The sequence below is a fragment of the Gossypium hirsutum genome, chromosome D04 (genome assembly GCF_007990345.1).
Source record: "Gossypium hirsutum isolate 1008001.06 chromosome D04, Gossypium_hirsutum_v2.1, whole genome shotgun sequence".
Classification (NCBI taxonomy): domain Eukaryota; kingdom Viridiplantae; phylum Streptophyta; class Magnoliopsida; order Malvales; family Malvaceae; genus Gossypium; species Gossypium hirsutum.
Genome location: NC_053440.1, coordinates 4,337,031 through 4,350,932, shown reverse-complemented (window position 1 = coordinate 4,350,932; position 13,902 = coordinate 4,337,031). Strand labels below are relative to the sequence as shown.

The following is a 13,902-nucleotide window of genomic DNA, read 5'->3' as shown; positions in this document are numbered from 1 at the left end:
TGCGACAAAAATAAAAAATTTTAAATATATTAATTAAATTAGTTTAGTAAATAATTAAAATTTTAATTTAAAATAAAATAATAGTGAATCAGTTTTATTCATTTTGGAGTTTGAGATATATGCTAAAATATATGCTCCTTCAGCATGATCATCTCATAGAAAAAGCTCCATTTAGCATAGTGAGTACTACAATTAAGCTCAAACACTTAAGCATACATAAGAGATTAGAATTAATGCAAAATGATAAATCCAAGTTCTAACCAGTATAACAGTGGTTCAGGAATTATAAAAAAAATGCATAACATAAGCCTACTCTGAGCCGCTGTCTTCACCAAGGCCGGTGGCTTCCTTGACATCGACCGTGAAGCAATACTCCAGGTCGCAACCTAGGTAAGAATCACACATGAAATACAAAGTGTATGTCTTCTCTGCAGCTTTAGTAGGTGCAGCAAATTCAAGCTTCACCTTTGCTTTCCTTTGAATAGACACCCTTTTGATAGCAACCAGTTGGTTACTAATGGTTTCACCGATAACCAGCCACCACCCTTCATCTTTTGCTTTTGGGTACCTGGGAGCATCAACTGGCTCAACCTGTGTCTTCCTGTCTAGGGTAATCAGCAAGGTGACATTTTCCCCGGTCCTCACATTGTCACTACCTATCACCTCATATGATAAATCAATGTTGGGGAAACGATTGCAGAACTTTGCAATGTCCAGCAGCTGCAAATCAGACATTTCTAACAGCGTGCCTCTCGTCGTCTCTCATCTCTACCAGATCAAAAATAGTCTCTATGTTCTTTCCAGGGTTCTCTTGACATCTCTTGGCCAATCCCTTCTGTGGGAGCTGTAAAAGCATTGAATCTTGCTCCCACATTCCTAGTGTCACCATTTGGCTCACCTCCATTGCTCGAAGTAGCCTAGCAACTATTAGCTAAATTACCATAATCAGTAGCTAGCTCATTGTTAATATTGTTAGTTAAAATAGTTACTTGTACAGACTGTCATTTGCTATTTTTTAGGATCTCATATTCATTCTAGAGACTTCATAAATTTGTATATATATTCTGTTGTAAATGATTTTCAAGTAAGGAAAAATCAGTTCACTATAAACTTCCACATGGTATCAGACGTTTTCTTTCTCGATCATATTCTTTATTTTTTTTTCCTTCTTTTTTGCCATTTTCATGGCTATCAATCTTGATCCTACTCAGGCTTCCAGTTCTTATTATCTTCATCCCAATGAAAATCCTTCACTGGTTCTTGTAACACCTCCTCTTTCTAGCTCGAACTATCATCACTGGTCCCGTGCTATGCTTATGGCACTATTATCCAAAAACAAACTCCAATTTGTTGATGGATCTATTCCTGCTCCTTCTCGTATCGATCCTCTGTTTTCTGCTTGGGAGAGATGCAACAATATGGTAATTTCTTGGCTTAATCATTCCATCACTCCTTCTATTTTCAATAGTGTTTTTATGGATTGATAAAGCCTCAGATATATGGATCAATCTTCGCGAACGTTTTTCGCAAAGTGATCTTTGTAGAATCTCTGATCTACAAGAGGAGATTTATGCTTTCAAACAAGATGACAAATCTGTCACTGATTACTTTACTGAGCTGAAAATACTTTGGGATGAATTATTGCAATTTCGATCGCTGCCTTCTTGCTCGTGTATTACAACTTGCTCATGTGGCAATGTTACTACTGCCCGTACCTATCATGAACAGGACTATGTGATTCGTTTTTTGAAGGGTTTGAATGACTCTTTTTCCGCTGTGCAATCTCAAATACTTCTAATGGATCCTCTGCCTTCTATTAACAAGGCATTTTCTAAAGTAATTCAACAGGAACGACAATTCAATATTACCTCCTCTAAATCATTTGTTAGCAATACTGTCAGATCTGCTAATGATTCATCCAGGAAATCACAGTCTAGTACTTCATCTTCTACATATGTTGACAAACGTTGGTGTACCTTTTGTCAACGGCCTCGGCATACCATTGACACATGTTACAAAAAGAATGGATATCCCTCTGGTGCTAAGCCTCGTGCTCCCATTTCTCGAGCACACAATGTTGTTTCTGATGATATTGATGATTCATTGGAGGATTCTAAATCTGTTGCTGCTTTTCCTGCTGGTGATTCTTCTCATAGTTCTGGTTCTAGTGTTAATTTCACTCAAGAACAGTATGATCAGCTGCTTGCCTTACTTCAGACCTCTTCCCTAGCCACTAAGCCCACCACATCTTCTTCATCTCATGTTACAAACCATATCATGATTGATCCTACATCATCCTTTTCTCTTGCTACTTCCGATGGTAATATTTTCACCCCTTCTTCTTCTGTTAAATTTTCCTTTTGGATAGTTGATACTGGTGCTACAGATCATATTATGCACTTTTTATCTTCTTTTACCTTTTATAAACGCATTAAACCTATTTTTGTTACATTACCAAATGGATCAAAGGTTCCTGCATATTTTTCTGGCACTGTCATATTCAATGACCATTTATGCTTAACTGATGTTCTTTATATTCCTCAATTTTCATTCAATCTCTTATCTGTTACAAAACTCACCTCTAACCTGCCATGTTGCTTCACTTTTCATGCTTCTCATTGTACTATACAGGGTTTACCATCCTGGAGGATGATTGGTACAGCTAAGGCACAACATGGACTTTACACCATGGATAATCCTGTCCAGCATTTTGCCTTTCCTCAACATCCTGTTTCAGCCATCTCCACTACTTCACCAGACCTTTGGCATCATCATTTGGGCCACATTTCTGATTCTCGCATCAAATTGCTTACTGGTTTTATCCCTTCCCTTTCTTTTTCTGACAATTCAGCTTGTAAGACTTGTCATTTTGCAAAACACAAAAGCTTTCTTTTCATGTAAGCCAAACTCGATCCAATAATATTTTTGATCTTATTCATGTTGACATTTGGGGCCCTAATTCAGTTGTTTCACTTCATGGCCATAGATATTTTCTCACAATTGTGGATGATTTTACAAGATATACATGGATCATTTTGCTTAAAACCAAATCTGAAGTTCAAAATTATATTCAAAATTTTTTTGCCTTGACAAAAACGCAACATTCCAAAACCATTAAAATTATTCGATCTGATAATGGCAAAGAATTTGATATGCCTTCTTTTTATGACTCTCAAGGCACAATTCATCAAACCTCATGCACTGAAACACCTCAACAAAATGGCCTTGTTGAGCGTAAGCATCAACATATTCTCAATGTTGCTTGAGCATTACTATTTCATTCTCATTTACCACAACTCTTTTTGGGGTATGCTGTTTTACATTCCGTTTTCCTCATCAATAGAACCCCTACTCCACTTCTTTCCAACCTCACCCCTTTTGAAAAATTACATGGTTCTAAACCCGATTATTCCATGCTTAGAGTATTTGGATGCTTGAGTTTTGCATCAACTCTATCTGCCCATCGCAAAAAATTTAATTCTCGTGCAAGACAATGTGTCTTTCTTGGTTATAAGCCCCATGTTAAAGGTTATATTCTTCTTGATACCGAATCTCGAGCAATCTTTGTATCTCGCAATACAACATTTCATGAAACTATTTTTCCTTTCCTTCATCAACACACCTATGATCACACTTCTCCAGTTAGATTACTTCAATCTGACACAACCTATGACACACCTTCCCTACCTTCCCAACCAATTCATCCTCAACAACCATGCCAACCAACCCCACCTCCCTCTTCTCGTCCTCAAAGAACCCATCGTCCACCTCCATATCTACAGGATTATCAACACTATCAAGTGCCAGCTGCCACCAATCATCCAGGTACTTCTCACTCCATTTCTAATTGTATTTCATATCACAACCTTTCACCACAACATTTGCACTATACACTTACCATTTCAGCATCCATAGAACCCAAAACCTTCAAACAAGCAAGTAAATTTCCCCACTGGAATGAGGCAATGCTAGCTGAGATTAATGCACTTGAGCAAAATAACACTTGGACTATAACTACTTTACCACTTGGTAAAACACCTATTGGGTGTAAATGGGTCTTTCACATCAAACACCGAGCAGATGGTTCAATAGAACGCTACAAGGCCCGTTTAGTAGCTAAAAGCTACACGCAGGCTGAAGGAGTTGATTATTTTGACACCTTTTCTCCTGTTGCAAAGATCACCACAGTTCGACTTCTTCTTGCTTTAGCTGCTTCGAGACAATGGCATCTCCAACAACTTGATGTCAATAACGCGTTTCTTCATGGAGATCTTAATGAAGAAGTATACATGTTACCTCTTCCTGGATTTACTCATACGGATTCTACAAAGGTATGCAAGCTTCAAAAGTTCATTTATGGACTCAAACAAGCTAGTAGACAATGGTTCTCAAAACTCACCACTGCCTTACTCTCTCTTGGCTACACTCAATCCTCAGCTGATCATTTCATGTTTGTCAAAGAAATTTCTGATGAGTTCACTGTGTTACTTGTCTACGTGGACGATATCATATTAACAGGTACATCATTAAGTGAAATTACCAAAGTAAAGCAGTTCCTTGATATCACATTTTGAATCAAGGATCTTGGTGATCTCAAGTATTTTTTTGGTCTTGAAGTTGCTCGTACAAGTTGAGGAATACATATTTCTCAAAGGAAATATGCTCTTGAGATATTAAAGGAATCTGGATTTCTTGATTGCAAACCTGCCAAGACTCCAATAGTAGCAAAATCAACTTTTGAACTTACATCACCAGATGGAGATTTGCTTCCAGACATCACTGCTTATCGACAACTTGTTGGTAAACTTATTTATCTCACTTCTACACGTCCCGATCTCACCTTTGCAGTCCAACAACTCAGTCAATTCATGGACAAGCCAACTACACTCCATCTTCAAGCAGCTCACCGTGTACTTCGTTACTTAAAAAGCTGCCCTAGCACTGGAATTTTTTATCCTGCCTCCTCTTCCTTCGATCTCCGAGCATTCAGTGACTCTGATTGGGCAGGTTGCCCAGAAACTCGTTGATCGATCACAGGCTACTGCATCTTCCTTGGTGATTCCTTAATTTGCTGGCGTGCCAAGAAACAACCAACTGTTTCACGTTCCTCTAGTGAGGTTGAATATAGGGCTCTTGCATCAACAGTTTGGGAAGTTCAATGGTTACACTATCTTCTTTGCGATCTTCATGTCCCTATTTCTATTGCTACTCCACTATTCTGTGATAACAAATCAACAATTCAAATTGCGTCCAATCCTACATTCCATGAACGTACCAAGCACATCGAAATCGACTGCCACATTGTACGTGAGAAATTGCAACAAGGAATTGTTAATATTGTTAATATTATTTCCAAGCTAGGAATGCTTAACATACATCCACCAGCTTGAGGGGGGCTATTAGCTAAATTACCATAATCAGTAGCTAGCTCATTGTTAATATTGTTAGTTAAAATAGTTACTTGTACAGACTGCCATTTGCTATTTTTTAGGATCTTATATTCATCTAGAGACTTCATAAATTTGTATATATATTCTGTTGTAAATGATTTTCAAGTAAGGAAAAATCATTTCACTATAAACTTCCACAGCAACATACAAGAGCACCTCTCTCTGGTCTATAGATAGTTTGCCACCCAGGGCGAAACCAAAAAATGTTTTTAAGTGTCGAAATTAAATTGTAAATTTTACAATAATAAAAATATAATTTCATCATCTATATATTTATAATTTTAAAAAATTAAATCAAATTTTTATATTTTTAGGGAGTCAAAAAGCAAATTTAACTTTATTAATTTAAAATTTTAAAGAACCTAAATGAAAAATTTTCCATTACGAGTGACATCTGCCAACCCCTAGTTTCTCCCCTGTTGCCAACCACATGCTGCCGAGAGAAGTGGGCTTGAAGCAGTGCGATTGCTTTGACATGTGGGTCTGTGCACCTCGGATTTTCAAAGGAAAACCTCTGGTGATTAATTAATTTTCGAAGAACCTCTTCTTCCCCATTTCGTATGAGAAGATTAGCATACTCAGAAGCTGAGGCCAGAATCTCCAGAAGAACCTTCATCTTCGTTTTGGAAGTCAAGGAAGAACTGAAATGCTCAATGGTAGTGTAACTGATGTAAATATGAGAGGCTATCTTGCCAAGCGAAGGAGAAAGATCCATGTCATCCTCTATAGTGATACATTTACTTACTTCCAGGTCATTTAATGTGTTCTCAACGAGCTCCGAAAGGTGATCAGAGAGATGCCTCTGAGTTGTAGTAATTTGGATTTCGAGTGAGCCTCCTATACATGAAGGTCCAAGTCAGAAAATCCACAGCATCTTGCTTGTTCTCAATAACTTTAGCAACAACTTCAGCATTCAAGTTATCATGTAGAAAATGGTGCAAATGGCTTTCAACGGGAATGCTTCATACAAGAACTTGTAATACTCTTTACGAGGGGCGTGACAGAGGATGACACATTTTCTAGAATTATCAAGGAAGAGGACGACTTGCATCGCCTGTCATCTGCAACAAATCTGTAACATGGTAATCCGTGTGAGCATTTCCTCTCCTATCATAATATTGAGTACCCATTACAACCACCAGTTGTGCTGATAACGGAACTCCCCAACAAAATGCACTGCTCATAAACAAACTTGAATCCATCCGGCTTCAAACAGTTGTGAAACATGATCCAAACTGCTTAAACCTTCATCCAAGTAGCCAACTCCATGCTCTAGAGTCGTTTTCAACGTTTCTTCGCTAATTTTGTCAACAAAAGGCTAAAGTTCTTCAGCAGATCGCAAACGAAAAGCCGGCTCATCTTCATTGTCCACTTTGGAGTAACTCATTAGGTCCACAGATGTGAGTCTAACATGCTTCCTCGTAGGAACAAACACAATATATAGCTGGCTTCCCGCCTTTAGCATGTTGGACAATGGCTGTGTATGCGGGTTTAGTCATTACTTCAAAATTGGCTATATCCAATAGATCCGTGTCCAACTTTTGGAAAGTGCCCAAGTGTTCGTGTCAGTGTCCCGTATCCGAAATTACAAGAAGTACAATCAAACTTCCACTAAAATAGCCTACAATTATCCTAATAAAGAATGGGATACCTAGTTGTTCATTCCATCCGACAACTGATCCAAAAATATTCCCCCAACTTACGTTTTTTTTTATGGAGACTAAGAAATCTGTTGATGTATGGAGTTATAAGATGTATATTGTTCATTTAGTAGGGGTTATCCTCGAAAGGGAAGTGCTGGGTAAACTTTTGTAAACTGGGACTACTAAGATTTCTGTTTTAACTCTTTCCATGAATAAAGATTAAAATTTCATCTTTTAGGTTATAATGAATTAATTTATTTTATTTAACCTGTTGCTATCACTACACCAAAACAGGCTTTTAGCGTCGTTTTTCGCGGCGTTTGGATAACAAACGCTGCTAAAGATCAATCATTAGCGGCGCATTATAAAAAACGCCGCTGAAAATAATCATTCCCGGCGTTTTTGAGAAAGCGCCGCAAAAAACCTAGCGCAACGACGCCGTTTCCCCAGCATTCGGTGATTTAGCGGCGTTTTTCAGTAAGCGCCGTTAATGCTCAAGGCTTTAGCGGCGTTTCTAGGAAAGCACTGCAAAAATAACTAAGCCCAACGATGTTGTTTCCCGAGATTTCAGGGATTTAGCGGCGCTTTCTATAAAGCGCCGCTACTTAAAACTAGCGCAACGAACGTCGTCTCTTGAGCTTTCAGGGATTTAGCGGCGCTTTTACAGAAAGCGCCGCTAATGCTGAAGTCTTTAGCGGCGTTTTTGTTAAAGCGCCGCAAAAAAACCTAAGCCCAACGACGCCGTTTTCTGGCTTTCGGGGATTTTAGCGGCGTTTTTGTTAAAGCGCCGCTAATGTTCAGTCTTTAGCGGCGTTTTTTGGAAAGCGCCGCAAAAAAACTAAGCGCAACGTCGTCGTTTTCTGTGCTTTTGAGGGATTTAGCGGCGTTTTTATAAAAGCGCCGCTAATGATCAGGGATTTAAAAGAATTTAAAGTATTTCTTAAAAATTGAAAAATTAAAAAACTATTATTTAAAATATTTTTAAAGTTTTTTGGATACATTACTGATTTTTTTAGTTTATATATTAAATAATTTCTTATATAATCGTAAAAGAGGTAGTATTAAATTTAAAATATTGAATTAATTATCATTATATATAGTATATGGTTTAGAGTTTAAGGAGTAGGTCAGGGTATGGATTTAGGGTTTAGGTATTAGGTGTTATGCTTTTGGTGTTAGGGGGAGTTAAGAGTTAAGGTTTAGGGTTTAGGGTTTATGGGTTTAGGGTTTAGGGTTTATGGATTTCTGGTTTAGGGTTTGAACGGTAAGGTTAGAGTTTAAGTTTAGATTAAATAGTTTTTTATTAATTTTTATATCAAATATGTTATTTAAGTTAATAAGAAATTTGGATGAATTTAAATTATGAGTATATAGTTTATATTATTTAAGAGATATATAATAGATAGATGATCGATCACTTTATGCATGTAGATATTGATACATGTATCAAATACTTTTAAATATTACTTAATATTTTTAAATAATATTTATTTACGTAAAATTTAAATAGTAAAATTATATAATAAAATTTTTTAGGGGTTATGGTTTAGGGGTTAGAGGAGTTTAGGGTTTATGCTTTAAGTGTTAAAGGGGATTTATGGGTTATATATGGGTTAGGAATTTGGGAATTAGGGGTTATTAATTAATTTTTATATTAAATACTTTTAAATATTACTTAAAATTTTAACAAGTATTTATGTAAAATTTAAATTAAATGTACAAGAGATAAATAAATAAATAACAAAATTTATTCAAATTTTAGCAAATATATCTCGATTGCATTTTTATTTGTGGCGTTTTTAGAAAAACGCCGTAAATTATCTTTAAACTCAAAACGGCGTTGTTTCAGTTAATCATTTGTGGCGTTTTTTATGAAAACGCCAGAAAGTTTACTTATGTTTTAATAAAACGGCACCGTCTGATTCTGTACATGAAATTTTAGTCGCGTTTTCTACTAAAACGCCGCAAATATGAAAAATATCCGCAAATACTTATAAATAAATATAAATAATTTAGTGGCGTTTTTGTGAAAAACGTCGCAAATAATATTTGAAAATTTGAACAAAACGAAGCCGTTTCATTGACAAGTTCAGTTGACCCTCAAAATTTGTAAGATTTGTGGCGTTTTCTTTAAGCGCCGCTTCATGAAATGAATACTGGCATATCTCCATCAACCCAATTTAACTTAAAAATAGAGCATAAATTTTAAATTGTAATACATTATTTGAATAATATCAATAATTTATAAATTCGAATGTTGATAAATTTTTAATATTTATTCACGTAAAATTTAAATAGTAAAATTATATAATTGGAATGGTTTAGGGGTTATGCTTTAGGGGTTAGAGAGATTTAGGGGTTTATGGTTTATGCTTTAAGGGTTTAGGGGATTTAGGGGTTATGGGTTAGGAATTTAGGAATTAGGGGTTATTAATTTTTATATTAAATACTTTTAAATATTACTTAAAACTTTAACAATTATTTATGTAAAATTTAAATTAAATATACAAGAGATAAATAAATAAATAATAAAATTTATTCAAATTTTAGCAAATATTTATTGCATTTTTATTTGTGGCGTTTTTCGAAAAACGCCGTAAATTATCTTTAAACTTCAGTTAATCATTTGTGGTGTTTTTTTATGAAAACGCCAGAAAGTTTACTTATGTTTTAATAAAACGGCACCGTCTGATTCTGTACATGAAATTTTAGTGGCGTTTTCTACTAAAACGCCGCAAATGTGAATAATATCCGCAAATTGAATAAAACGGAGCCGTTTCATGAAATGAAATTTGTATGATTTATAAACTTTATTAAATTTTAACATTTAAAATTAATGTATTAAATATGTAACATATTTTTATATAATGTTATTGAAATAATATTAACAAAGTCAAAACAATGTACCTGCTAAAAAATAATTTGAAAACTTATAAACTTATTAATATATTTTTTAAAAGTGAATAATTAGTGGCGTTTTGCTGAAAAACGCCACACAATCTAAATATTAGTGTCGTTTTGCGAATAAACGCTGCAGTATCTTTAATATAAATTGAACGAAACAGCGCCGTTTCATTGACGAATTAAATATTAGTGGCGTTTATTCTCAAAACGCCGTAAATGTTGTAAAATTAGTGGCGTTTGATTGTAAGCGCCGTAAAAGTTGGAATCGACAACGGTGTCGTTTTAAACATATTTCAGTTTTCAACTAAATCCCCGCCCCCAGCACCAAATCCCCAATCTGTCGAAATCCCTAATCCTTTTTTCTATCTGCGATTTCTTACATGCGATTCTTCAATTGAAAAGCTTCGGTGTTCCGTTGTTCGGTTTCTTGCAAATTTATAAGGATTATTTACCTTCATTGTTTCGGATTCTTGCTAACTCACATAACCCAGTCAAAGAAGACGGAGAAGGTGGGCAGACATTCGGATTCTGTCGTCGGGGGAAACAGTATTAATTAAGGTAAGATTTCCCGGTTCTGCGCATTTAAACATTGGGTTTTCTTGTCTAGCTTAATTTTTTTGTTTGTTATTTGTTGATGACCCTGAAATGTCTTGAAATCGTCTTCTCTGTGTATAGGGTTTTCAATTGTTTCATTTTTCTTCATCGTTGCGAAGGTACACTATAGCTTTCACTTCTTTTATACTGGGAATGCTTTCATTGGTTTGGAGTAAAAGCTGATGAAAATGCAAGTTTAATATCCATTTCTCTCAACTTCTTAATACTTGCCTCAACCTGCTTCAAAACTGTCAATCTCTTTCTTAGTTGCTGAAGTTCCATTTCTAATGCCCGTTTTCCATCTAATTCTTTCTCCATTCGAATTATCCTATTATTGAGTTCCTCATTCAGCCTCTTATAAAATGAAATAAACTCTAAATATCAACATAATTTTTGCGTTAAGACTAATTATAGAAACAAAATAAATAGAAACAAAATTGTAGCACTTCTCATGTTATCACCTGGGCTGGGAATTTTTTTGTTCAATAGATGTCGCCTCATGTCTTTACTACTTTATTTATGGAAATATCACCATTCTTTTCATAGTGAAAAAGTAATACGGTTTGAACTTTCATCAAAATTTTGTAAATAGTAATAATTGAATTTGTTAAATATTTTCTATTTAGGATTAAATTGATAGAATGTATAAATATTTGAGGTTTAAATTTATTATTAGACTAATAAAAAAGTTGACATTAACTTATTGTCACTTATCTAACTGCAACTAATGAGAGAATGATCGAAATATTTAATTTTGAAGAGATTAATGAATAAATTTAAAAGAAAGAAGAGAAGAAAATTTAGTAATCAAAATAAAACGAAAACAATAGTTCGAAGACAGCAGTTGCGTTGAGCAGTAAGAAGGCAAACTCCAAGCTTTAAGGTACAATAAGCTAGAAAACCATAAAATACTTGTCATGCTTTAAAAGGTAGAATAAGCTACTGTATGGTTTAATAATTTTGATGTTTGTTTAAGTATACTTATATCTGTAAATGGTTAATTTAAGCTCGTTTTAGATTTATCCATATTTTAAAAATATTTTATGGTATTTTTAGTTTGATATTTAATAATTGTTTATATTTTTATTTCATTAAAGTTTTAAACATAGATAAATTAACATATTTTCTAACGCTTACATTATAATAAAAAATATTATTCTAGAATTAAATTACAAGAAGATAAAATATTGTGATTTCATTAAGCAATGTAATTGGAATGGTCAAACATTGTGATTTCATTAAGCAATGTAATTCCACTTTTGCTAGAAGCCTTTATTTAAATTTAAATGTAGGGACTAAATCTTGAATATTGTTAAACTACAGGGATTGATGGCCATATCAATGTAATAGGCAAAAGAATCTTGAGGAGACCTCTTTTTTGTTTGTTTGAAGTTGTCATGAATATTTAATATGATAGAAGAATAAGTTTTGGCAAAGTTTTGGATGTTCAAGAACTTCAGAAGGTACAGGATCGAGCCGCTTTAACTTTATGCAACATGGAGAAAATCTTCCCACCTTCCTTCTTCACTATTATGGTTCACTTGATAATCCATCTCCCGCGTGAAGAAATTCTTGGCGGACCCGTTTTCTATCGATGGATGTATCCCATAGAAAGGTGTTAATTACAATTTTTAAATTTTTCCTTTGTTCACCTATGACTTTAGTTACAACTTTTGATAATGTTGTATATCGTGTTTAGGTTCCTGTCCAAATTAAAGTCTTATTGCCGCAACAAGCGTTATCCAGAAGGATCGATTGCTGAATGCTACTTGGCAGAGGAATGTATGACCTTCTGTTCAAGATATTTGGAAGATGTTGGAACACGATTGAACAGACCTAATAGAAATGCTGGACTCACGGATCATAACTTTGCCGACAATTATTTGTTCCAAAGTTTTGGAGAACCAATCGGTAAAGTTGAAATTGTAGAATTAGATGATTTATCGTGGGTACAAGCACATCGATATGTTCTGTTTCACCACGAATCAATGGAACCTTTACGCAAGTAAGTTCTAGAAATTTGATAAATATTCATCATTTAAAAATTGTTTATAGTCTAACAAACTGAACATTTTTTTAACATAGTGAGTACAAACAAATATTGAGATCTCGTTCGCACTCCCGAAGAACACAACATCGAGATATCAATAAGTTGTTTACAGAATCTTTTCATGAATGGTTAAGCCAAATGGTATGTAATTGGAGCTTTCACCGACAAATAATAATATTTGTTCAAAACATTTTTAATTACTCAGTTTACTTTCCATTCAATAGGTTTGGAGTGGGAAGAACGTCACCGACGAAGTTAAATGGCTTTCCCAAGGTCCAAATCGGGTGGTTAAAAGATATAGTGCGTTCCTCATAAATGGATTCAAATTTCATACAAAATATCGCGAGAGATTGAGGAGAACGCAAAATTGTGGAATAGTTGTTAATTCCTCAATTACAAGTTATGCTAGTGCTAGGGACAATAATCCTGTGGAGGGAAATGTGGAATATTTTGGACTTCTTACTGACATAATTGAGTTGGATTACTACGGCAAATGGAAAGTTGTCTTATTTTGAGGTGATTGGGCAGATGTTAATACTGCACGTGGAATCAAGCAAGATCAGTTTGGTTTCACAATGGTAAACTTCGCTCGATTGATTCACACAGGACAACAATTGATTGATGAGCCGTATGTATTTCATTCTCAAGTCAAACAAGTTTTTTACTCAAAAGATCCAACTGATGAGGGTTGGTACGTTGTACTCCATAACATCCCTAGAGACTTGTTTGACATGGGCAGTGGAAGTAGAGATGACATTGACGACAGAACACAAACTTTACCATTTCCAGAACAGAACTTAAACGAAAACATCCCTAGTACTAGTACACAATTTGGATGGGTCCGCCAGGATACGGATGAAGATATTTACGAATTATAATGTAGTAAGCTTTTACGATTATGTATGTATATATTTACGAATGATGATATTTCAACTATTTTATATGTGATATTATTGTTGTAATTGTATACTATGTTTTCAACTAATTTATTTGTATTGCAGATAAAATGCCTAGAAGAAAAGTGCGATCGCACCGCATTGTTCAAGGTACTCCAAACTCGGCGAAAACAAACAGCACTGAACAACAGACTGCTATTGGATCTTCGAATGTTCCGGTTACACCTGAGGAACCTATAGAAGATCAAAGTAATTTAACATTTAATTTACATGTGTGTTGACTTCTTCTTTGTTTTTTTTAAATTTCGTATATTACAATACTTTTATTTTTCAGATGAAACTGGTGGGACTCGGAGAGTTCGCGG

General features: G+C 34.8%; 1 pseudogene; it reads right to left on the bottom strand.

Moving 5' to 3' along the window:
- Window positions 1–309: 309 nt before the first annotated feature.
- LOC107960885 (DExH-box ATP-dependent RNA helicase DExH12-like) lies at window positions 310–10,909 on the bottom strand (annotated as a pseudogene).
- Window positions 10,910–13,902: the final 2,993 nt, after the last annotated feature.